Below are 26677 nucleotides of genomic sequence, written 5' to 3'. Positions count from 1 at the left end.
AAAATGAAATTAGAATGGCGCATTCGCCATTTTTAAAACCATATTTCTATTTTGCATCTCATTTATTTATTTATAATTAATTTTATATTTTGGAAGGATTAACATTAATAAAAGGCACATTTCTACATTGTTAAATATATTTACTTAAAAAATTACTGTTCAAATATAAATATGAAATTACGTTCCTATATAAGTTTCTTAAGATATTCAAAAAAGTGTAAGTAAAATAAAGTAAAACCATAAAAAAAATAAAAAAAATAAAATAAATAAATAAATAAAATAAATAAAATAAATAAAATAAATAAAATAAATAAAATAAATAAAATAAATTAAATAAAATAAATAAAATAAATTAAATAAAATAAATAAAATAAATAAAATAAATAAAATAAATAAAATAAATAAAATAAATAAAATAAATAAAATAAATAAAATAAATAAAATAAATAAAATAAATAAAATAAATAAATAATAATAATAAATAGTTTATTATTAGTTTTCGAAATTTAGCAAATATTAGAAGATATTTCAGCAATCGAGACCTATCTGGTCTAGAAATGCTAGTAACACTCCAAATCAACTAATTTGTATCCTAATATCAGTTTATATTTATAAATCCAAGGATAATTCCATCACCCAAGAAAACCTCATTATTTTTTGTTACCCTACAGTAGTAGTAATTTAAAGAACGTCAAGCCCCGTTTCGGACGGCGAACGAAATACCTGAACACAGATAGTTCCTGATTAAGCCAAATCCTGGCAAACCTTAGTGCGTCCACGGTCGTATTTTGCAGGTTAGGCCGACGGACTACGCGAACGGCAACGGCGAGATAGTCGAGCGAAGCGGCGGCAGCGGCGGCGGCGGTTCTCACCGCCGCTTCACCCCGATCGATCCCTATGTGACCCGAATACGCGCCTTGCCACCATGGCCGGCACTTCGGTCGCGTGTTGCGAGCACAGCGCCCCAGCCCTCCGTTCGTTTCGGCCCCCCGTCGCCCCCCTCATTCGCCCAGTGCTTCGGTCAGCCCCCTCCTCCTGGCCGCCCCCCCGAAACGAAAATATGTTTTCCGCCGCGCTTTATGTCACCGAGAGGTTATCACCGCACTTTTATTCAATTAAGTTTTATTCCGATGGTTTGATTAAAAACGGTAAATATCGCCGATGCTTCCGGCGCGTCGGCTTTGATTCGAGGGCGCGTCCCTTTTTTTTACGCCGTGAATTTTGCTACTTGATGATGTTTTTAATAAATCGGGGCACTGATTGTTGATGTCGATTAGAGGTTTTATTTTTAAACGCCGCTGTCAGAATGAGGGATGTACTTACACTATCGCTCGTATGGATATAAAAAATACAAAATGATTTTAATTCCTTAACTAACCTAATAAACAGTCTCAATAAAATAACGTTAATAATGTTATTATTACGAAATCTACGAAAATATAGGCAAAATTTCTGAGAAATCTAATCACACAAATTCATCATCAAATCAAATTCATCAAAATCAAATAGGTACTATCGCATTCTAGCTGATCAAAATGTTAAAATTGCAATATGTATTTCATTTGTTCACCGTCAATAAAGTCCATAATAACGGTTCTACTAATTCCTGGAACCGAAATATGCTCGTGCAATTTTTTAATTTATTTGTTATAAAACACAAAAACATTGACAGCAAAATTTCACATCGATTACTTTTAAGGTTTAAACACTTAACAGTCTGAAAAAAGAATTTTCCAAACGATTTCTGTTTAATGTCAAGATGTTAATGTGGTAAAGAATAAGTTTAATTAGAGTAACAAATATCAAATAATTATTTTATTTCAGTATTGAAAATATGTATACTTTAATATTAAGTTTTCTATAAACAAATCAATTTAATTAGTATAGGATTGAAGAAAGGAAAAATGAACACTCATGTGAGTTGTTGTTATTAATTTCTGTCTGATAAAAGTTATCAGATCAGATTAGGATATTTTAATATGGATTTGAAGCATAGATAAAATGAAAATTAAATATTGAAAACAATATAATTTTAAATTAATATTTATTCCTTCCAACATTCTTTTAAAGTTTTGGGCACAAAAATGCACTTTAAATTGAAAAAAAAAAAACTTTTACAAATTAAAAATTAATTTCTTCAAATTTTTATAAAATCTTTTGTAAATATGAATATTGAATATGTATTTTGTTATAGACCGTAAAAAATGTGATGTGAGAATATTTTTAATTTAGTCAAATATTCCCTAAAAATTTAATTAATTTTCATTCATCATTGAAATAAGGAAAAATGATAAGTCACATTAGATTTCGATTTAATTTTTTATTAAAAATTTGACGAATACTCAGAATAAATATAATAATATATTTAATAAATAAAAATTTAAAAGAAGTTAGTAAGTTTATATAAATATTAAAAATTGTAATGAAATATAAATATAATTATAAAAAAATAAAAATATTCCTTTAAAGTTTTGTTCTTTAATTCAATATAATAGGTATTAGTTTTAATTATTTCAATTAATACTTAATAAAATTTTCATCCTACTAATATATTTTAATTAAATATGCATTAGTATTTTTTCAGTTTATTAAATATTTAAGTAAAACAATTTTAAAACTGTGAAATTTATTATTAGATTAGATTTTTTAGATTTTAATGTGCTATATATGTAGATTTAAAATACAAATTTTTTATCATGAGGGAAAATATTCAAAATAAATATAATGTTTATGTTTAACTCACTTGAATTACCTTAAAACTTTTTCTATAATTTTGCTACAAACCTGCGATTATAAAGAAAATTAGAATATGTCATAAATAAAACAAAGACACAAAATATTTAAATATAGGATCGAACCAAAAAATAAAAATTTTAACTGTCGCCAGAAGCTCGTTGAAATATTTCTAAAACAACAAAAATCCAATTTTTACCCCTTCTCCTCACTAAATCCGCAGATCTAAGTAAAACAGTTGAATGCACAGACCGTTGAAAAATGCACAGCTTACTCGATCGGGCGAAATACCACCATCTCCTATTTCATCCTTGTCTAACTCTCATATAAATATGTCTCTTTCTCTCTGTTTTGCATATCATATGCAAAATTTGAAACGTATCCGAACGTAGATATTTTAATGATTGAAACTGATAGGACACATTAGAGTTTGATTTATTTTTTTATTAGAAATTTGACGAATACTCAGAATAAAATAAGAATTTAAAAGAAATTAAGTTTATATGAATATTAAAATTGTAAAGAAATATTAATATAATTATAAAAAATTATTGTTTCCTTTTAATATCGCTTTAAAGTTTTGTTCTTTAATTCAATGTAATAAGGCCCTATTTTTATAAATTAATTTGTATTGATTTACTTTATTTATAATATAATTATGTTAATTATTAAATATTTAACATTTATTCTATATTGTTTATTAATATTTCTGTCATAACAATAATTTAATCCTACTATCAATATATTTTTATTAAATGTCTATTATTTTTTTCATTTTATAAATCTTTATTATTTGATTAGATTTTTTAAATTATAATGTGCTATATATGTAGACCCAAAAATACAAATTTTTTATTATCTAGGTAAATAGTTTTTCTATAATTTTGCTACATAAAATATTTAAATATAAGATTGAACCAAAAATGAAAAATTTTAACTGTCGCCAGAACCTCGTTGAAATATTTCTTAAACAACAAAAATACGATTTTTACCCCTTCTCCTCACTAAAACCGCAGTTGTAAGAAAAACAATTGAATGCACGTTGACGTTGAAAAATGCACAGCTTACTTGACCGGCGCCACACCACAAACTCCTGTACAGACATTTTTGTATATTCGAATAATTAATTGAAAGGTCCATGAAGTAAGTATAGTTTTTAATACAAAAGTATACTTTTGATGTATTGATTAAATTAATTCTTAACTAACCTGGGAACATCTCAATTAGACATAACAAAATTTTCTTTAATTTGTCCTCAAATTCACAGTCACTAATCGGTCAAAGTAAACATAATACACACACGTTCGTGAAAATAATCGAAAGACTGAATTATAATTTCTGTTAAAATCAAAAACCGTTTAAACTGCACTAATTCGTTTGTTCAGCGTGGAGCAACAGGAACGCAGTGCATACCGGTTTTTTCGATTACAGGGAACGATGCATGCACGTGTGACCTACTTAATTTATTTGCATCCAATTTGAACTATTTTAAAATATAACATTAAATTATTCAGTACATTTATTAGTCTAAATTAATTTATAATTTTTGCTTAAATATTTTATTATTAAATTAAATATGTGATTATAAATGATAATTTACACGTAGTTAACAAGAACCGGTATTCTGCAGATGTATTGGACGACAAACAAAGGAACTATTGCAGTTTTAACCTATTCAAGTGGCTACGACGCCTAGGAAGACTCTATTCAGTTTTCCTATAATTTTCACGGATTTTCAATTGTGATGACTTAGTAAATGTGTCGGGTAGTGGTCGCTGTTGCCTTTGATTGATTTGCGTTATTTTAAGGTAGGTTAGGTTAATGAAAGTGAAAATTTCTAGTGAGGCTCTTTATAGGTTAGGTTAGGTTACGGATTAATTTCATATTGAAGCATATCTTAGCTATTACTACTGTATTAACCATTATTTAACCCTTTAAATCGATTATAACTTACCCAAGACAACCAAAATTTAAACGAGAGCAAGTAGGTGTTGCATTTTTTTATGGTCAGGTCATTCAACTGTTTTAAAGGGAAGGGGTAAATTTGCGATTTTTGATGTTAAACAACATTTTAATGAGGTTTGTAACGTTCGTTAATATTTTCCTTTTTTAGATTCATGTTATACTCAAGTATTTTGTTTATTTGCGACATTTATTTTAATATATGTGAATTTTCATTTAGTTTAATCACCTAAATAATTAAATCAAATTAGATAAATGTGAAAATGTGTTTTAGGTTAATAATTTTTCTTAATACGGTGTGAAAAATAAACGGTAAGTCCGATCAAGAACAATAAATATTTCTTTGGGTCATATTAAATGTCACGCATGCAATGGATTTTCAGTTCCAAAAGTATAAACTTCAAATTTCATCCAATTTTTTCCATTTTTAATGACCTTTATCATTAAAATATTTTTTTAAACTACAAATAATTCCAATAATCCAAGTTTGACATTTTTATCCTTAGCTTATTTTGTACTAAAACCTTGTACACCAAAGACGGTTAAGAAATGAAAATATGATACATGAAACTTCTTTAAGAGCTTGAAATCTATTTAATTAAAATGATAAAAATGATTTTAATATGTAATTATTTTCATCTTAAAATGTATAAACTTTAAAAAGAATTAAAAGATAAAGTAGGATATTAACTTTATCTTCATGACCACAAATATTAATTTAATTAAAGAGGTGACCAGAGAAATATCACACACTACATTTAAAGTTAATTAGGAAATGCACACCTCTAATTAAAAGCAATCAAAGTATTTAGTATTTTGTTGACATTTTGTATTTAAATCAAAATTATTTTTACTTAAATTAAATCTAAATAAACGGACAATGTGGCTGGTCACATAAATATCACACATTACTCTCTTAACGTTAATTAGGAAACACAACTAATTAAATGGAATTAAAATATTTTATGTTTTATTTAAAATAATTACACCGTATTCTTTCTCCATTTATTTATTTTGTACCTAAATAAAAACACATTTCTATTATAGTTAAATATTTTATGTAAATCATACGACCTGATTTTACACCAATATTTTTATTATGTTTATAAACAAATAAAAATTTATACAAGAAGTCTTTTTTACAATTCAATTTATTATAACATAATTTAATGAATTTAATTTAGTGTTTGATTAAGAGCCATTTAAATAAAACAATTTTAATAATTCTTTGCCAATGGAAAAAATTGAATGTGGAATAATGAAAAAATAATTGTTTTCGAGAAGGAGAACAAATAATTCGATTCTGATTCACTCTCCACAAATTTGTCACACAGTGTAGCAAAATATGTGAGGATATCTCAGATTTCTTCGCTTGTTTTGAGTATATCGAGAGCAGAAACAAGAAAATTCCTGTCTTCAAAAAGAAATGAAAAAATTAAGGTGAAAAATACTAAATGTTTAATTAATGTAAATTTTAATTAAGAAACGAAGAAAGTTTTTCTGTTTACGCCATTCACCCACGATACTGTCATAACGTTTATTATTCAAAGTCGTTAAAATAAAATTAAGTGAGTATTTAATTAATAAAACCGCCCCATTTAAATACAAAAACGATTAAGCGGCAGTTCCCCAAAAACCAGTTATCATCGTATAAACCCCGTTAGGCAATAATCGAGCCGAAGAAATTTTCAACGAAATGTCATGAAGGAACTGACAAATCGCGGACGTAATTCCTCCGCTGGGCTGTACAATAACCGTTGCGTTACGCTGGCTCCGGTGCCCGACCCGAATTGGGGACTGGGGATGTATGATACGCTTATGATTAATACGGTTAATCACTTTTGTAACCCTTGAGAACTCGGTAATATTGATGTTGCAGCCATTCGAACGGCACAAAGGGAGAAAAGAATATTAATGTTAAGTGAAGCGCGTGTGTTTAATTTGTACGCGTACGTGTTTCGATGATTTATGCTCTAATAATTGATGGCTCTTTTATATTAATAAATTTTGGCACTTATAAAGTTCATTTTTTCGACCTTGTCGGGGTTTAATTAAAATATTTGGGTTAATGATTAATAGCACTGGCCAACTGCCATTTTGGTGACAACCATTTTTCAAATGTCTTTGGATAATTATTTAGTTAGACTCTATTTATTGTTCTATTTTTTAATTTATGTACTTTTTATACTATTACATCCATTAATTATCACTCATCTTTTAGTTTACTTGGACCTTGTGGCTGAAGACTTTGACGTTAGTCCATCACTATGTAACTATACCTTTGCCTTTGATATTGATCTTCCATAGTTTCAATATCCTAACAGAATCTTATTACTTGAAAGCAGACTCTTTTCAAAGGGTCAAATCACTTACGAGGTCGTTCAGTTATTGGTAATTAAAATTTGGATGATTGTTAAATTTATTTCAAAGTTTCTAGTCATTACTCTACATTTTAGTTAGACCATCAATCTGCTAAAATTTTTGGAAAAGAACTCAAAAGCTATTAGGTTTTGGTATGATATTTGCAATTATATGTAGAATTTAAAAATTATATTATTTATATAGAATGTTCCATTAAAAATAACAAACATAATATCACTTTTCTGTTCTTCATAAATTTTTAATGAATAGGTTAGGTGAACCACCCTGTATATAGGGTACTTGGAAGGAAGTACAAAACATAAAAGAAATATTTTTTATATATTTTTTCTAATCGTCCCTATTTTAGATAGATTTTTATTTATTTATTATATGTATTAGTTTAAAAATACCAATAATATTTTTTTATCTGTTTATATTATTAAACAAGTGTAATTTGATTTATTTTATTATAAATAATTATTTTTGGTATAATTTATTTAAAGTACACAGTGTAATAAAATCAAAATTATCATTAATTGCTCATATTAATTATATTTGTGTGGCCCAAGTGAAATCAGGCACCCCCATAAATTTGTAGATCCGATTTTGACAAATTATTTTTTTCAATTATATAGCATGAAAATATGTAGTGTAACCTACAGGGTAATTTTTTAGTAATGAAACTTGAGAAAATCATACTAACAATTTTTTTATAGAAAATCTAAACATAATAATGGATTAAGCACCCTCTGAAATGGGTATATACCAAATTTCATAAAAATATGTTCATTCTGTGAAAAAATTAAAAAATATATTTTTATGAATTTACTTTTTAAATCAAGTGGTCTTCCCAATAAATTATTAAAAATTGCTCAAATTATCTTAATTTTCAAGAATATTGAAATATAGTACAGTATTTATACAATAATATTTCAATATTCTTGAAAAATAAGATAATTTGAGCAATTTTTAATAATTTATTGGGAATTTGTACTATTTTTAACAGTTTATTTGGCAGACATATATAAAAAGATATATTCAATATTTTATATTAAAACCTAATACAATATATAACAATATAATTTTTGGATAAGGCAATATGAGATTCAGGAGACTCTAGAGAATCTGAGATAGAATAGATACCATAAATAAAATCACCCCATACAATTAATGAATTTACTTCTGATTCCCCCTATATTATCTAAGCTTATATAGGTTACAATTCTTTTAAATTTTGAGTATGATTTTATTTTAATGTTAATTTGTATCGTTTGTTAATAACAAACTTAATAATATTTAATATTTAAATACACAACATTGTAGTTATACAGTAAATAACGTTTATTGTTTATCAGAATTTACCACTTCAAACAATTAATAATTCTCCGAACAAATTTCATTTCTATTCCATTCTTTCAATTTAAACAGTGTTGAATTTTTTTCTCGTAATTTAAACTCAGCAACATTTAATTAACTTTGAAAAGATATTCTAAAAGTAATTAAAAACGTTTACATTACGTTTGATTGCGGACAAAAAATTGTTATATAAATACAATAACGCGGGGTATTTCATAAAATTGCACCTTTCATAATTTCATTACGCAGAAAAACGGACACAAAAGAAAGTCGGAATTCCGTTTTACATCCGTACAAACTCCCACATACTAAGATTTCAATTCGGTAATGAAATTGCCTCAACAATTTTGAACAGTACACGAACTTCATATCTAATTCGACCTTTTTATATCCACCGTAAGTTTGTTTATTGTTGGTGGAAATTGGAACAACGGCTCTAATGTCGAAGCCATCGGAACCACGTCGAGATAACCGTAACTAGGTCAATATTACTCGCAAAATCGATATTTTTGTTTTGAACGTTCCGTAGTACGGAGGGCACATCATTTAACTTATCGGGACCTATCAAAATTTATCGCCTGGTTAATTGGTCTCATTCCGATTGGTTCGTTTTCTCCTAATATCGTTCTTATATTGCTTTCATAAAAACCACCCCGGACAATTGATCAATTTTCTTTTATCATATTTAATATATAATCCGCAATTGATAGATTAAAATATTTTAATACTGAATGGCACGATAATTGGCAACGTCAAACATTTTCGCTAGTAGGTGAAAACGGTTTTGCAGCCGATGAAGCCCAATTGAATTAAATTGGCTTTGTGCATCTGCGAAATGTTCAAATAAAGGCTGAACGCCTTTTTATTAGGGTATTATACAAAACAACAGATGCTTCGGAATCTATGTGTAAATTGCAAATTGAACTCTCGAATTCCACATCAACTTGTTCTCGAGTTTATTAAACAGATAAGCACCGCCATTTAATTCAATCGTTAATCTAAGTTTGGAAATGTATTTCTGGTTAAATCATTGAGAATATTAAAACAGAAAGGATTTTAAAAATTAAATTAAATATATACAATACTGATCATTATTATAGCAACTTCTTAAATTGTAAAATATAATTTTTTAATTTAAGTTTATTTATATTTGAAAAATTTTTATTTCGAATTTGGTTATATATGTCGTATCCTATAGTGTTTTTATGATTATTAATATTTACACTCTTCTTGATTAACTCTAATACTTTTAGATTTATATGTGAATAACAACTAAAAATTTGATGATTTAAATATTAATTCTGTACTTTCAGTTGAGTTTGTGAAGAGAATTTATAAATATAAAATAAAATCGATCAATTGTTAAATTATTGAATGTTATTTTTATTAAATATTAACAAGTATGATTACTAAATATTGTCTGATATTGGATTTAAAGTTAATAGACTTGATAAATATCAATATATAAAAATTAGGGCTTATACAGGGTGTCCTAAGTTAGCTGATTTTATTTATTATGAGTATTTCCAGAGCAGTTAAGAAAAAATTGGGTTAAGGATTCAGAGTCCAATTGTTTTGAATCGTTGGTTGACGCCAAATATATTTTGATATCATATCTTTGATCGTTTCTAAAATATTTACGACAATTTATATTTTGAATTTCTTTTTCTCATTTTATTTTTAATGATGAAAACTTTGTATTGGCATTTTTTTAATTAAAAACTAAGTTATAGTCGAGTTTGACTTTAAAACGTTGGGTAAGAGTTTTGAAAATATGTCTTATAATTTGTAGTAAATTAAATTATCTAAACGAGAAACAACAATATTCTCAGTATTAATTATTAATTAATTAATTTTGATATAATTAAGTTGCTATAATTATGGTCACTACTGTAGTTATTTTAGAAAATGTATGTAGTATACAGCGTGATCTCTCTCTGATTATTATTGTTAATAATATGTCTCATCCTGATTAACTCCAATTCTTTTAGGTTTCTATGTGAATCACTGCTGAAAACTTGGTGATTTTAACAACTAACATGTATATTTATTTATTGGTAAAAAATTTATTTTCTTTGAAAAACCATAATTTCTTGTGTCTTCAAGTAAAAGTAGGTTGGCATATTAAATTTTATAATAAACTGTCTTCAGATAAAAGATGCTAAGAAAAGGAATTATTCAATTTTGTATCAAATCCACCTCTGTACAAATAAAATTTTGAGACATCTTGTATATAATATTTAAAATAAAATAAAATAAAATAAAATGTCCAATAATAAATATTTGGATGAATAAAAAGTTAAAACATAAGTTCAGGTCTGAACGATTAATCATTTACATGCATAAATCAAAGTTCCTATCTGAAATGTACATAGTAGTTGGAGAGTGACATTCGTTATCAAATTCGAATATCTGGTTGTAAAATAATTAATCAACCTGACCCAGATTTCGTTCCGATTTGCCTAATTCCAATTAAAAGTGTTTGAATATTTAGGAAAGAGTTTAACTCGACGAAAAATTATATTCCACCTCCACTTTAGGGAACTAATTAAATTATTATTTATTTAAAAGTTTGAACGATTTGAATTCAGCGCAGTCGAAATCCCACATTTAAATGGAAACAAAATTACCGAAAGTTTCGTCGAGTTTTACCTTCAACAAAAACTTTTGTATTCTCCCCCAAACAACGTAGTGATATTACTAAACGTATTATAGTTCTATTTATTATTCATTCAATTATTTCGTTTGTCGTTAATTATCTTTTATGGCACAGTTATTAAATGGTTCTTGAAATTATCGCTCGTGAATTTATGTTACGGCAACGTTTTTGAAATGGCAAAATCGTGTTACATAATAATTGATATTTTACAAGCTATATCGGGTGTTGTGCTGGTTTTCGATAATTAATTAATTGCTATTTAATATGACCATAAGCAGTTAATTACTAAATAATGGTAATCTACAAATTATTACTCCCAAGTTTAATGAATATCACAATATATTTTTTAAGTGTATTTATTTGTTTTATAAATGATCTGAAATTTCCTAATTGTTTATTATGATTTGTTTATTTAAATTTTTATTTTATCATTTTCATTAAACTGTAATGTTGAAGCCCACTATAATTAATCTATGATGTGGTGCAGGATAACGGGAAGGACGATATAAGGATTGTAGTGCATTATCATCTAGGGTCCTACTTTTTACAACAAACTACATTTTTCATTGTTTCTCTTGATATTCTCTTAATTCTATTGCTCATTCGAGTAATAGCACTAATAAATAGTTAAAGATTTTGGAGTCTATTACCTAGAAATCCGGTAGTACAATTAGGAGTGTAAATAGTGGGATATCAAGAGGATAAGTTAGTTCTTCTGTACCTTACTTATTAATGATACTCTGTATAATTATTATTCATTTTTGTGTCCTAAAAGGGTCTAAATTTGAAGATTAGATCAAAATTGAGGTTGAATATAATGACTGAAATCTACTGTAATAAGTGAATTAGGAATGTGCTGGAGTCTGACTGACGGGGAGAAAGAGAGAAGCACTAGAAGGCATTATCACCTAAGACCAAGACTTATTGGTTTGATTCCCATCGCTTAGAATTTACGGCTTTAGACTTTTCACCTTAAACTACAGTTTCTATTGTTTCTCTCTTTGATGTTACTCGCTTTTTCTTTATATTTTCAGATTTTATTACTCACATACAGGAATAGTGTGATGCATTAAATCTTCTGTAATGTATAAAAGGTAAAAATGGTTTCGGATATATCTATGTCCTAGAAATCTTGTATAACAGTTGAGAGATCCTTCTCCATGTGTCTGTTATTTATTTTTCTCATTGTCCTATTTTTTACATAACATAATAAACGGTTTAATTCTGAAGAGTAAGTCAAGAATAAGGTTGAAAATAAAGCTCACTGTAGCCAAATATTTCGGGATTTGCTATAGTATGAGAGATGGGGAGAAAGAGAGAAGAATTAGAAGGTAATATCATCCAAGACCTATGGACCTACTGGTTTCACTTCCATTTCTTGGAATTTACGGCTTAACACTCTTTACTTCAAACTATATTTTTCATTGATTCTGTTTTTGATGCCACTCTTCTTCTCTTGATATTCTCTGAATCTGATTGTGAACATTCACAAGTAGATGTTGTATAAAAGGTAGCCAATGATTTTGGAGACATTTGTGACCCGGAAATCCAGTCCTTCGTATTGTGGGATATTAAGAGAGTAGATTTTAATGAATAACAGCTTAAAAAGATAAATGATAACGACACTCTAATCTAATTTAATAGCTCTCCGAAATAAATAATATTGAATATTTAAATAATTCTGAAAAGAATACTAAAAAATAAATTTAGTACGCCTTTGTGATCTGTTCCATTGCTAGACGAGACAAAATTATATTATTAAGCTGTGACGCTCCAGTTTTTGTTATCAATTTAGCAGCACGAAAATGACAATCACCCAACACACAAATTGCATTAGGTCGGTTTCCAGGATTGAATCAATCCCTCAAACAGGGAGTTAAGAACGAGTGAAACACGACTGGATGCATCCAGGCCGTCAGAGTGATATCGAATGTAGGACGATTTCCCGTTGGCTCCTCAATACAGCGACCGCTGACTGAATCAATAACACCTTCTTTTCAACTATCTTGCCCTATATATTTCGACGGCGGCAGGGACACGTGAAACCCTAAATTACTTTTAATACTTGGCCCGCCAGGAATTTTATTTCGAAACTCACTTTCCCTCTCTCTGAATATTTTTATTTCTTTCGGCGAGTTACGAAAACGTTGGAACTTTTGCCCAATAAAATCGATCATCGTTTCACCAAGTTGTTCGTTTATTTTTTGTGTATTATGGTGCATCATTTATGATTTTTGGTACTTTACTCACCTTTATTTATTCACGTCCTCATAAATTGCTGCAACACTGAATTATTAACCCGATTAAACCGATTATGAAGAGCAACGTTCATCAACAGTTGCACCGAGACCAAAATCATGACCTTTGATATTATCAGGCGTCGATAAAGCAGCCATAAATAAAATAATTTGTCAGCAGAGGGTTTCGGTAAGTGCGTGTGTGTGGCATTTAACTTTCACCCCGAATATCGTTATTTATTTAGCTATTATTCAAATAAGAACATAATTGTTGTCATACATTTCAGCAATGACAGTAAACAGCGGCTGGTAGTCTTGCACAATAAATTATGTTAGTTGTTCGGCGGTTTGTCGCTGAAGGCACACTCGCCATCCATCACAATTGATCACAGTTGCGGGAACGCAAAAACTTTATGAAAGGGGCTCCACTAATATCGTTTGATGTGAATACGTAATGTTATTAAATTTATAAATCTCGTTTGCTGTTTTTATTTATTAAACTTGTGCAAATAAATTTAATTAATAATAAATATTACTAAAACTGGAAAATGAAATACACGTAGTTGAGTTATTTATTATTTTATTAATCTAAAAAAATTGTTATTTATTTTGTTTTTATTCTTAATTTCTATTTTAGTTGTAAATTGTTTATTCTAGCAGAATAAACATATTTTAAAATAGACTAAAATGTTTACGTCATAAATTCTGTTATTTTAATTGTATATATTAAACTAAAATCTAAAAAATAAAATACTTGTATTATTTACATTTTGGGAATTATTAAAGACAAATTAAATAAATACAATAAATATAATAAATTAATACAATTTGGTTCAATTTTTAATAAACATTTTATCAGAATAAATTTATAAATGAACTAACTCTGGAAAATAAAATACTTAAATTGATTTCATTCTGGGCACTGTTAAATATAACTTATTTTATTTAAAATAATATTTATTCTGTTTTATTATTTTTTTATTTAATTTATATTATTTTAATTTTTATTGTATCAGAATAAATAAATATCTTTTAAAATAAAATCTATAAAATAAAATACTTATGTTGTTTCCATTTTGGGAGTTATTAAATATAAATTAAATAAAAAATTAATACATCTTTTATTCAATTTTTGATAAACACTTTACCAGTATTGGACGTGTAAATTTTATTATTTTAATTGTATATTTTTATTGTACTAGAATAATTATATTTTAAACTGAATCTATAAATACTGGTACTGTTTTCACTTTGGGAGACTTCAAATTCAAATTAAAAAAAAAACATCTTTGGTTGAATTTTTAATAAATACTTAGTATTTTTATTTCATAAATTCTATTAATTTCATTGTATATTTTTTATTGTATCAGGTTAAATAAAAAAATTAATACATCTTTTGTTTAATAAACACTTTGTCATAAAATTATATTGTATCAGAATAAATACATTTTAAACTAAATCTATAAAATAAAATACTATGTATAATTATACTTTGAGAGATATTAAATACAAATTAAATAAAAGTTCAATCAATACAATATATTATATCATTTTAATTGTATATTTTTATCAGATTAAATATATTTTAAAATAACTTTAGAAAATAAAATATTAGTATTATTTTCAATTTGGGAGTTATTAGATACAAATTCAATAAAAAGTTAATACGTCATAATTTTTATTATTTAAATTGTATATTTCTATTGTATCAGAATTAATTTATTTTAAATTAAATCTATAAAATAAAATAATATATACTTTAATTGTATATTTTTATCAGATTAAACATATTTTAAAATAATTTTAGAAAATATAATATTAGTATTGTTTTCAATTTGGGAGTTATTAGATACAAATTCAATAAAAAGTTAATACGCCATAATTTTTATTATTTTGTATATTTCTATTGTGTTAGAATAAATTTATTTTAAATTAAATCTATAAAATTAAATACTGATATAGTTTTTATTTTCTATTATATTAAAAACAGATTAAATAAAAAGTTAATACACCATTCGTTTAAGTTTTAATAAACACTTTGCCAATATTTGTACGTCATAAATTTTGTTATTTTAATTGTATATTTTTATTGTATCAGATAAATACATTTTAAACTAAATCTTGAAAATAAAATACTGGTATTGTTATTGATTTGAGAGCTATTTTATACAAATTCAATAAAAAATTAATTCACATTTTGTTCAATTTTTAATAAACATTTTGTCAGTATTCTTACGTCATAAATTTTATTATTTTAATTGTATATTTTTATTATAGAAAATAATATACTGATATTGTTTTCATTTTAGGAGTTAGTAAATACTAATTAAATAAAAACTTAATACATCATTTGTTAAATTTTTAATAAACACTTACCATTATTTTACGTCATAAATTCTATTAATTTGTTATTTTAAACTAAATCTAGAAAATACAATACTGGTATTGTTTTCATTTTGGCAGTTAGTAAATACTAATTTAATAAAAAGTCAATACATCATTTGTTCAATTTTTAATAAACACTATATTATTATTAAATTTTAAGTTCAATTATTTATTGTAATTCACAATTGAATAATGTTTTACTAAATATATTTTAAAATATAAAATATATTTTATGTTTAATACTTTGTTTTATTAGAATTTGCTAATTTACGATTTGAGTAATCAATAGAATTATCAATATTAATTGAATAACATTCTACAAATAAAAATTATTATTTAGCACAACATAAACTAGCATGGGTAAAAATAAACGACGGACAATTATAAAAATTAAACTGTTATCCTTTTTCATATTTGCCCGGATTATAATGAAAATCGACGAGCGAGAAGGGAGATTTACGGTAACGCCTCAATTAGTAATTGAATTTCTTATTAATATAAAGGAATTAGCATATTTCCAATCCAGGCGTTGAATTGCGAGACGTTCAGTGCTCCGGGCCGCCGTTATTGATTAGAGGAAATTTAATACAATGGAAATGACAATTATCCAACATATAAATTGCATTAGGTTGGTTTCTACAATGGAATCAATCTTTCAAACAAGAAATTAAGCGAGAACCAACGTCGAGTCCGATTTAATCGCATTTACCCCGACTCCAATCCGACGTGGACCAATTAATACACAATATTTTTGAACGTATTGAATTTACAAGTGTCGTGCGGTCGCAACGGTCACATTCAACATGTAGCCACTCGCGGTCGTGAAATTATTGGGCGGGCATTTATTCTAAAATTCGGCCGACATTACAGCGGCGCGACTTTTCGTGTCATTGGTCAATGTCCATTACGTAACCCCCTTCATATATTTGGAGAGAAAACAGAACGTATTTTCGGGGGACGGGAATCGTTTTGTTTCAGTTTTATCATTCTTTATGGAACGGCCGAGCCCCGCATTCCTGAACCGCTAAAAATCCGGAAGGATTTTATATCTGTTTCAATCTCTTTGTTTTTTTTATTAAAGATAGGTTTTGGGATTGGCACTGCAGGAAAAGTTCGGTTTTGTTACATCTGATAGCTGTGTGTTTCAGTATTATAAAAATTTCTCTGATGCCGCAGTAAAAAAGTCATTTTTTAGAATGAATGCAAAGTAATTGTTCCCGCCGTTTGTGCACTCAAACGACTATAAAATACTTGAACTATAGCACTTTAAAATAATAAAAAATACGTCGCTGTTTTTATTAAATAGTACAGTAAAAATGATGTAGGTAGAGTGGTGGACATTATTATAGGGACTTTTTAAAATGTCCAATATTTTAGCCATAACTGTAAACTGTCAAAATATTATTTTATATTATATTATAAAAACAATTATAATCTTATTCCATAAAATGTCACATGTATTTTCCAGAATTCAGCTGGACATAAATATGACAACCATTTTGAAAGGGACTTTATTGATTAAATCTGTTAATTTAAAATTAACAATTTGAATAAAATCCTTTTTGGTTTATACCTTTGGTCTATCTCTGTGATATACACCACATTCCGAATAGACGATACGTTTATATATACAGTATTGACAGAAAATAGAAAAACTTTAATTGCAAATCTAATAAACCAAATATGAACTCACTGTATACAAACATATCAGTGAATATTTCTTCATTAATAATAATTCTGTTAGCTACAAATCAAAAAACTAAATATTCAACTGGCAAAAATCTGCCAATATTGTATATTTTCTAGTTTCTTGAAAGTAATGAAGAAGTCATTTAACTTTGAAAAATTTTTATGTCGTATTTCGTTACAAACGTGATCTTCCATGTTTTCTGTAGGGTTGATGCCTGGAAATTGGGATGGACAAGAGAAAAGATATTTTAACTAATCCATCACAATTGATCAACTGATTCTCCTTTAATATCTTAATCAATAAAAACATGATTTATTAAGAAATTAATAATTCCTTTGTTTCAGGTATGTAACTATTTATTAATCGCTGAAAGAAGTCCTGTGGGTATGTAACTCATTGTACTACACGTATGTATGTTACGGATAAAAATATGGACCCAAAAGTACGTCCCACGTCAATCTGTTTACGTTTGTCTCACCATCAAAGCGAGTAGACGAAAACAAAGTCTACACAAAGGACTATATTATAATTTAACCTTTTCACTCCGGTCAATTTCGTGGTGAATAAACGTCACATAATTTGACGGGACGATAAGAATACGCCGGTCTTGTCTAAGAACAGAAACTCCGGCCTGTTATCTAAATAACAAAGAATCCCTCTTAACCGTTCGTGTGTTCGACGTTGCACACCCCCGCACTTTTCGGCCGCGGCAACGTCGCCCTTTTTATCTGGCAACGTCTCACGGGAGCACGTCTAAGCCGCCCGCGATGAGGGAGAAAGCCAGTGGACAGGAGAATTCAAAGGGATTACAAGATGAATATTTATTGACGGGGTTTCGAGCACCCAAAAACGAAACTTCTCCAATGTCATCACCGGAATGGTATTTAAAAAACCTTTTTCGCAGTCCCTTAATAATTAAATAAAGACTTCGACAAAGAAAAATATTAACAAGGAGTTGAGTATATCTACTCATATTACATTATTTATTACACAAGTAAACTTTTCCTTATTCTTTAGAGAGTGTCAAAGGTCATAGTAAGCTGCATCACAATTTTGCGATTTTATGGCGTTTCGAATGTTCCTGTGTCGCATATTGTTTCGAAACGTGTCGCAACAAATATGCTAAACTCCCTTACTTTTACTGTTATTACAGAAATTACGTATAAAGAAGAGGGTGTCGGAAGTAACTGCGAAAAGTCTCCGCACATCCTCCAGCACATTCAGATAAGCGCCACCAGCCCATAAACACCCAACGAGTGTGGGCAATAACCATAAATAATCAATAATAAACAAGCCAGAAATCTGCGTGGCCGTCGATAAAAATCTAACGCGGGAATCAGTGTATTCGGGAACGATGCGCATCACATCTATGGTTGCCAGAAGGACCAATAAAGGTGAAGTTAAAGGAAATAGCGTAAAGTAGTAGAGACGTAGACCGGAGCCGTTCTCGAGGGGCCCATAAACCCACCCAGCTCGCTCTCTCGCACGATATAAACACACAACTTGAGACAACAAATCAGGTGGCCAATCGATTGGGGAACGACGTCCGTCAATGGATTTCGACACGTGGACATTAACGTTTGAACAACATGCTTTCATAAATTCAGCCTTCGTTTTTTGCGGGACTCTTTCATGTATATATTGTTAAAAATTCATCTACAATATCATTTGTAGGTGGCTTCTCTTCATGTACTCTCATCCTTTTTTACAGTAATTAAAGGAACCAAGATGAGAGGAACTGTTGAGTACAACCAGAAAGATATAAAGACATGAAATAATATTAAAATCTAATAATAAATAAAATCAAATAGTAAATAATCATGGATCATACTTTCACCTTTCATGTACTAGAAAAACGTTCAGTTCCACAAATAATCCGTGTGAAAATAAAGATTACAGGTTTAATTCAAGTTGTCCCAGATATATGTTCACGTATTCGGTGTCACGGATTATCCCCTGATCCAAATTAAACGCATTTGCAGCCGGTTAATAATTCACACCACCTTATAAACAAGAAAACACCCATGTTATATTAAACGCCATTCAGCCATCGCGGAGTTAGCGGGATATCTTTGCTAATATGACAGGTTATGCTGAATATTAATAAATACGGATTGAGAAAGGTTGACGGCTGGTCAGAGTGTGGCACGGGATGAGAGTAGCGGGGCGATTGAGGGGATGAAATGGGGAATGAATAAGTTCATGTACTAGAGCCGGTACTTCACTTGTTACATTATACCAATTGGCACTTGAAGGGGAGGAGAAGAATACTCAGTTTGTGCATCATGACCACGAACTCAGGCAACTTCCATAAACTTTTTTTTTTAAATCAAGTGGTTGGAAACCATTTTAAACTAATTAGTTTATTTTATAATATTTTTCTGACCAATGATCAAAGACCAATCGGTTGAATTGAAAGAACGATTCTTTAATTTAAATTAATTTTATAATTATTAAGTGTCCGACATCGCTTCTTTAAGCTAAACATGGTTAGAGGTGTCCATTTATCGGTACAAATCGATACAAATTTAAACAAATCGATCATTTCGAAGATGTATTCCAATTTTAACAGAAGAAATACACTGTAAGGAGTTCTTAAAAGTGTTAGAAAATGCTAGACCAACAGAGCTATAGGCTGGAAGTATAGTATAAAACAAAGACTGAAAAAAGCTGTTATCTATGGTATAAATCAGGAAACAAGCCTTTCATTTCTACAAAAATAAAGCAGCGAGTATATTTTTTACAAGAGAATACGTGAATTGATTACATGGACAAAGGAAAACAATTTTGTTTTCCGGTGAAAGTCGGTTCCAGTTATTCAAATCTGATGGCATTTCATGAGTGAGAAGACCAACTAATGAAAAGTAGAATATCAAATACACTAGACCTACTGTGACGCATGATGGAGAAGAAGTTGTGGTTTGAGATGTTTTTCTGGGTTTGGCGTGGGTCCGTTGGTTATGATAGACAGGATAATGGACTGTAACATTCTGGAGAATCATATGCTTCCATTTGCCGAAGAAGAGTTTAAGGTGGACCTTAAAGTTAGTTAAAGAATGGTTCGCTTCTCAAGGAGTACGTGTAATGTCTTGGCCAGCACAAAGGCCAGACCTCAATCCAATTGAAAACCTTTATGATGAAATGGAACAGAAAATCCATGAAAAAAGAGTGTCAAATTTGAATGAACTCTTCGAAGAGGTTTAAAAACAGTGAAAAGAAATATGGAACAATTATATTGAGAGGCTACTGAAATCAATCAATAAAAGATATTTAGAAGTTATTAGAAATAATGGATATGCTTCTAGACATTAAATAAATGAAGGCTTAAATGTGCTTAAAGGTTTTGACCCATGAATTTTTTCGAAATATTAGTAAATACCTAACTAAACCCTCTAATAAAGAATTATATTGCCGTATTATTATCAATAAAAGTGTTGCTCTACATGTGAGCGATAGTGTGTGGTCCAGGTCGAAACCTGGATAGATTTATGCGATGATTTTTCGGGAAGGGATCGTGATCCGCTCTCCGGAGCAAGTCATCAAGCTTATTCCACGCCGAAATCAGATTGGCATTAATCACCTGGTCGAGACGTCAGGGTGACGTCACATTAATTCTGCCAGACCGCAATCTCCAACGCCCCCAACATTCCTCCTACGTCTGGTGTCCTAATGTTTTGCCTTCGCACTGACATTGATATGTGATCTTTACGTTAACTACATAAGTATAAATGTCTACTGACTGAATACTGTTTTTGTGGCTCTAATGGCGTATTATAGAGGAGATTTTACGTTAGGTGGCCTGCAAAAAACTCACATTCGTATATGAATGAAGTCGAGTTTCATTTAAAACGACCTGCACACAATGGTCTATTTTTAGAGCCGGATGTTAATAGGGATTTATTCGCTGTCATACACCCGTTGACAGTAATTAACGCTGAAGAATATTTTTTAAAAATTACAGCGGATGCAAAATCCTTGATAAATGCAAACCAGCTTGTCTATCAATAAGTCAACCGTATTTTAAACCTGTGACGTTTGAATTAAAGAGCCACGATCTGTTTCGATAAATAATTTAACAGCATAACTTATCACCGAAATGAATCTGCTGTACATGTACCTGATCATCTATAGGAATTATCGATTGTATCTGGGTTTATCAATGAGAACGGCCATGTGGTTAGTAATACCGAACCACCAGATTTGTAAGCCTGAATTAGCAGCTTCTGTGACAGCTACGTTTCAATGGGCTAATTCAATTTGATGATTATCATTTATAATGCACACATGTAATTGCCAATACGCCGTGTTGCTTTTTGCAATCACCAGGTTGTCAATACGTGTCCTATACCGATTTATTCGGGCGAGAAATTAAAACTCGTGTGTTTGGGCTTCTGTTTTAAACTCGCGTTTTCATCATTTAATAGAATTTCCATTTGGAGGTTTTTGCCCAATCATTAATTAAAATCAATTATTAATTACACATTGTTCCAAGAAATTAAAGCACCACCACCATAATTTTATAAATAATTTTGTGACTTTTAAAAAGTGTTTCACAAGATGTCTACTTTTTATTTAAGGGATGCAGATTCTGGTAAATTACTACAACAGGTTAAACTATCGCCGCAGCTCTCCGTTTCGTTAAAACCTCCATTTTCTTGACGACCACATACAGCCCATCTTGTCTGAAATTATCTTGCTGACGTTGGGAATAATGCTGTGGCCTGGCCAGTTCACAGTCCAAACCTTAACCCAATAGAACATATTGGGGACATTCTTGGGAGGCGTTTAAGGGATCATTCAAACCGTCCAATTAACTTAGAAGATGTAGAGCGTATTCTAATCAAAATTTAGGAGAATTTGGACCCAGATTTTGGGTATGAACAGAAGATGTGAGGCTGTCATTCGTTGTAGAGGTGGAAATACCCTATATTAAGTTCAAATTTTTATTTTTTACAAACATGAAATTTTGTTAATTGTTAATTTTTTATTATTTTTTTAAGTTTTTTTGTAACAATTGTAAAAAAAAATCTATTTTTAAATAAATATACTAAGAGTGTGTATGTTTATTTAGTACTCACTTATGATTGGTGTGTGAGTTAATTTCTTGGAACAGTGTATATTATACAGGAGTATAAACATGATGGTTTAAGACCCTGTGTCATCGATTTTCGTTCCAATTACTGGACCGGTCACATCCTGGCCAGCCAGTCCAAATTTGCTAAACCAAAACAGACTTAATAGTGGGGGCAGTTTCTCAAGGGTCGCCGGATCTTTCGCAAATACATTTAGGCAGTTAACGCGGTAATTTGCTATTAATATTGCCTGCATTTAGATTCAATTAGTGTTTTGCACTAATTAATTGCCAACCAGAGGGACGTTTAATCGACGTCCGAAGATGTTTGGTCCACAAATAATGCACCATTGTCGATTCGGGTTTTATTAGCAAAGTCCCGAAAGGGAATTGTCTAAACACTGACGATGTATTTAAAGAAATCCACTTAAAAGTGAAAAGTCTGAACAAATTGTTTTCATGAGGAACGCCTGGAGATGCTTAAGGTCGCCGCGATTCTTGTTTTTATCACCATCTCCAAAAAGTTTCGTACACACTGAGTTTCCCCTCTGATTTCACAGTACACAAATTCTCTCGCAGATTTATTGATATAGTTTGCGATTTAAGGGCTTTGGTGCAGATGTCGCTGGCCCAAAAAGTTCTTCGCTAAATCAATAAGTATTTCAGAAAGTTGTAAAAATACATGATAAAATTTGCGTTTTGCGTTTCCATTATTTGAATTATTGTCCTATTAAATATAAGTATTTATAATTATGGAGAAAGATGTGAACTATAAATTCAATAGGGTTGACATGCGGTAGTAAAAGCGGTATTAGTGTTTTAATTAAAAGTATAGGCCACATGAATTTGTCGTTTCAATACGAGACTCGGAATGAATGAGATGAACTTGTGGGATTTTAAATGCAAACAAAAGTTATGGATTTTTTCCTGCCATTAAAGGACAGTCAACCGTGTATGTCGTTAGGAATTAAAAGGCAATAATTAATATATAAAATGAGAAAAGTAAAACAAAAATATAGTTTATAAGCTCATTATACTGATCTATCTCCTGTATAAGGGACTAATAAGGATGCTTCTATAAATTGTATTTACTTTTATTAAAATATAAAGAAAAATAAAAATAAATTTTCTTCAGAATTAAACTAAAACACTAAATAACACCAATCCCCACTTTTCTAAAGTCTATAATTTGTTTTAGTAAGGCCATTGGGATTTGCTTTCTCTTTAAGACTAAAAAAATATTATTTACAAATATTGTTTATTTGCTATTTTAAACATTCATAGTCTAGGATTTCCAAACTATTGTCCAGAAGTGTATTATTATTTTTATACAACTCCACACAAAAAGAAGAAGGGAAAGCACTTTTTTAAAGAAGTTAATATTATACAATGTGCACAGTTTATAATTGATTGCAATGGTGTTTGAACAAATATTTGTCGAAGTTGCTATAATAATGACCACCACTGTATGTCATGGCTCTGTATCCTGCCAAATATACGTCATTATTAATGGTTTACTACCAAAGTTACTATCATTGAAAACTACATTTTCGTTGAGGATAATGCCCTTACAATATCCCCCGGGGTCACCTGACTTAAATCCTATCGTGCATGCATGGAGTACGTTAAAACGTTGGCTTTCGAACCGTCAGCCCTGCCTTAATACTCTTCCAGGGCTTCAGCCAATAATTTCGGTAACATGGACCAATATATAACAGGAATTAAATTAACATTTTATATGTGCATAAATTTTATTAAAAGTAAAAATTTTATGTTATATTCATTACGACTTGTATATTCTTACGAAATAAATTTTAATTTTTATGCTTTTAATTAAAAAGTTCTAAAAAATAGAATAATAAGAAGTCATTTACAATTTCAATATACCCAACTCTTGAACATGACTTTATTTAAATTTAGTCTATGACAAGTAAATAGTTCTTATGTAAATGATATTATGCCATAATATATTGTCAAAGTAAAGGACCAAGACGAAAAAGGCCGACCAAGAGCAGTAAAAGAAGTGGAGAAAAGTAATTCGTATTTTGTTGTCGACCTAATTACAGTTTTATAAAACAAGACTTTAAATGCAATATTCGTCTGGGCGAAACATCTGGCTGAAGACATTAGGCATCTAAGGGGCTCATTAGTAAAAAGAGGATGCCGTCATAAATAATGAACGGATCTGGGTAGGCCGGCAAGGATCTTTAACGGATAAGAAACAGAGCTGGAAAATGAGTATAACCGGAAACTGGGAAGACAGTCAGCACGTGGGCGAGGTATTAATTATAAACAAGATCTTAAATGGTCGGGATTAAGGTTCTTTGACGTCTTTATGTATCAGCCTGTGTTATCCGTTCTTTATAGACGGGTCCTGCAATACTACATTAATTGGAAGCAATTTACTAAGTCGTCGACTGTCGTTAATGATTCAAACATTTTTCAATGTTTAAGTGTTTCTAAATGTTTATCTGTCAAATTAAAGCGTAAAAATATATATTGTACTATTAATATGAAAGAAAATAAATATAAATAATAATGAATTGTTGTTCACGTTGTCTAAAACAAAGAACTATGGAAGGTTCTTAATCGTGGATGGAGTTACAAGGAAATATTACGTTTTAAAATAAATTGGTACTATAAAAAGGATAAATGGCAAACTGACTAGAGATAAGAAACCCAAAAATACATGTTGGAAATCACATCTTTTTAATATTATTATTAACAATTATTTTATAAAATAATTTATATTTTAAAATAAATTTTAAGTATAAAATATTAAAGGTTTGTGAAGAAATTTAAAAAATGTTATAGGTTTTGGAAGAGGGTGCATATTGAACATATAGCCAAAATAGTTTAATTTAATTTAAGATATTAACTTGATTCATTTGAATAGTTTTTTTCATCTATTTAGTAGAGAAGAGAATTAATATGTTTGAAATTAATTTGAGTTTTTGACGTTAAGTTTATTTTTTTATTTAATTTATGATATTGTTTCCAATTTGCAATAAAAATGATTGGGTTGAAATTTTAAATTATATCTGTCTTGAAGTTTAATTTATGATATCGATTTCAATTTAATTTAAAAATTATATCGGAGTTATATTATACTGAAACAAATAATTCATATAATAAAAATCGAAAATGAAATAAGTTAGTATATTTCTTGCAGTTAAATATTTGATTTAGTAACTTTTTGTTATAGTTTGCGGTTCTGGTTATAACTTTAATATAACTGCTTTCATAAATAATAATATTGGCAGGAATAACCATAATAATGGATAAGCAGGATACATCATCAACAAGAAGGGAGCTAATTTTGGAACACAATAAAATTGAAAGTAAAAATTGATTTAATTTTCCCCATGTTATATTTTAGTAATTATTAATGTTTTACTATCTCACAGTAATTAAAACCTGCGAATATCACAATTTGTCAATATCGAATATCTTCAAAAATTTTGTAAAAATTATTCTTCAGAAAGAACGTAGGTATATTGATGGTGATCAAAAACTGTAATAATTTAAATAATTAAATAGCAACAGTTTTTGAGTATATTTATATTTAAATTATAAATACGTAAATTAATAAATTAGTACTTAATAATTGTCTTATTTTTTATTTGCAATATAAAGTTTAAGTTATGGTTGAATTCCTAATTGCATTACAATTTAGGTCGGTGAATATAAATAAAACACATTTATTGAACAAATAGTAGACAATCAAAATCAAACATGAAATTGCTTGTTTCTTTCTTTTATATCAAAATTTCATTTAATAACAAATGGTTCTTAATTAGATTAGTTGAGTATTGTTTAAGCTGAGATTTGTTCATTTTATTTTTAAGGTTTTTCGACAATCCAATAACTAATCGTAATATTAACTATTAAAAAATTAATTTTATAGTTTTTATTCAATAATTTTTTTCTAAATAGACAATTTTTTTGTATTTTATTCTGACAATTACTAACAACATTTCTTATAAAAAATAAAAATTAAATGTTTTATGATTATTTTTATCATAATGTAGAAATACTGCAACTAAACAATTACCTAGACAGCATGTGTTTGATTAAATTAATTTCCTAATGTAGATTTAGACAATTTGTTAATAATACTAAAAATTCGATTGCCACTCAGTTTACATGCTTTACTCCTAAATTATTGGTTGTGAAATTTTTCATCGGAGTAGTAAAATACTAATTTATTATTGTTCTTTTAT

At 28.8% G+C, this 26677-nt stretch overlaps 1 protein-coding gene across 2 annotated transcripts in view; it reads left to right on the top strand.

Annotated features, from left to right (window-relative positions):
* The window catches only part of LOC109596131 (uncharacterized), a 145768-nt gene that overhangs the window by 56314 nt on the left and 62777 nt on the right, over positions 1-26677 (top strand). The gene's annotated exons all lie outside the window — the stretch shown is intronic.

The sequence above is a fragment of the Aethina tumida genome, chromosome 4 (assembly GCF_024364675.1).
Source record: "Aethina tumida isolate Nest 87 chromosome 4, icAetTumi1.1, whole genome shotgun sequence".
NCBI classification, from domain to species: Eukaryota; Metazoa; Arthropoda; class Insecta; order Coleoptera; family Nitidulidae; genus Aethina; species Aethina tumida.
Note: the sequence above shows the minus strand (reverse complement) of the source record. Positions and strands in the feature narration are given on the sequence as shown.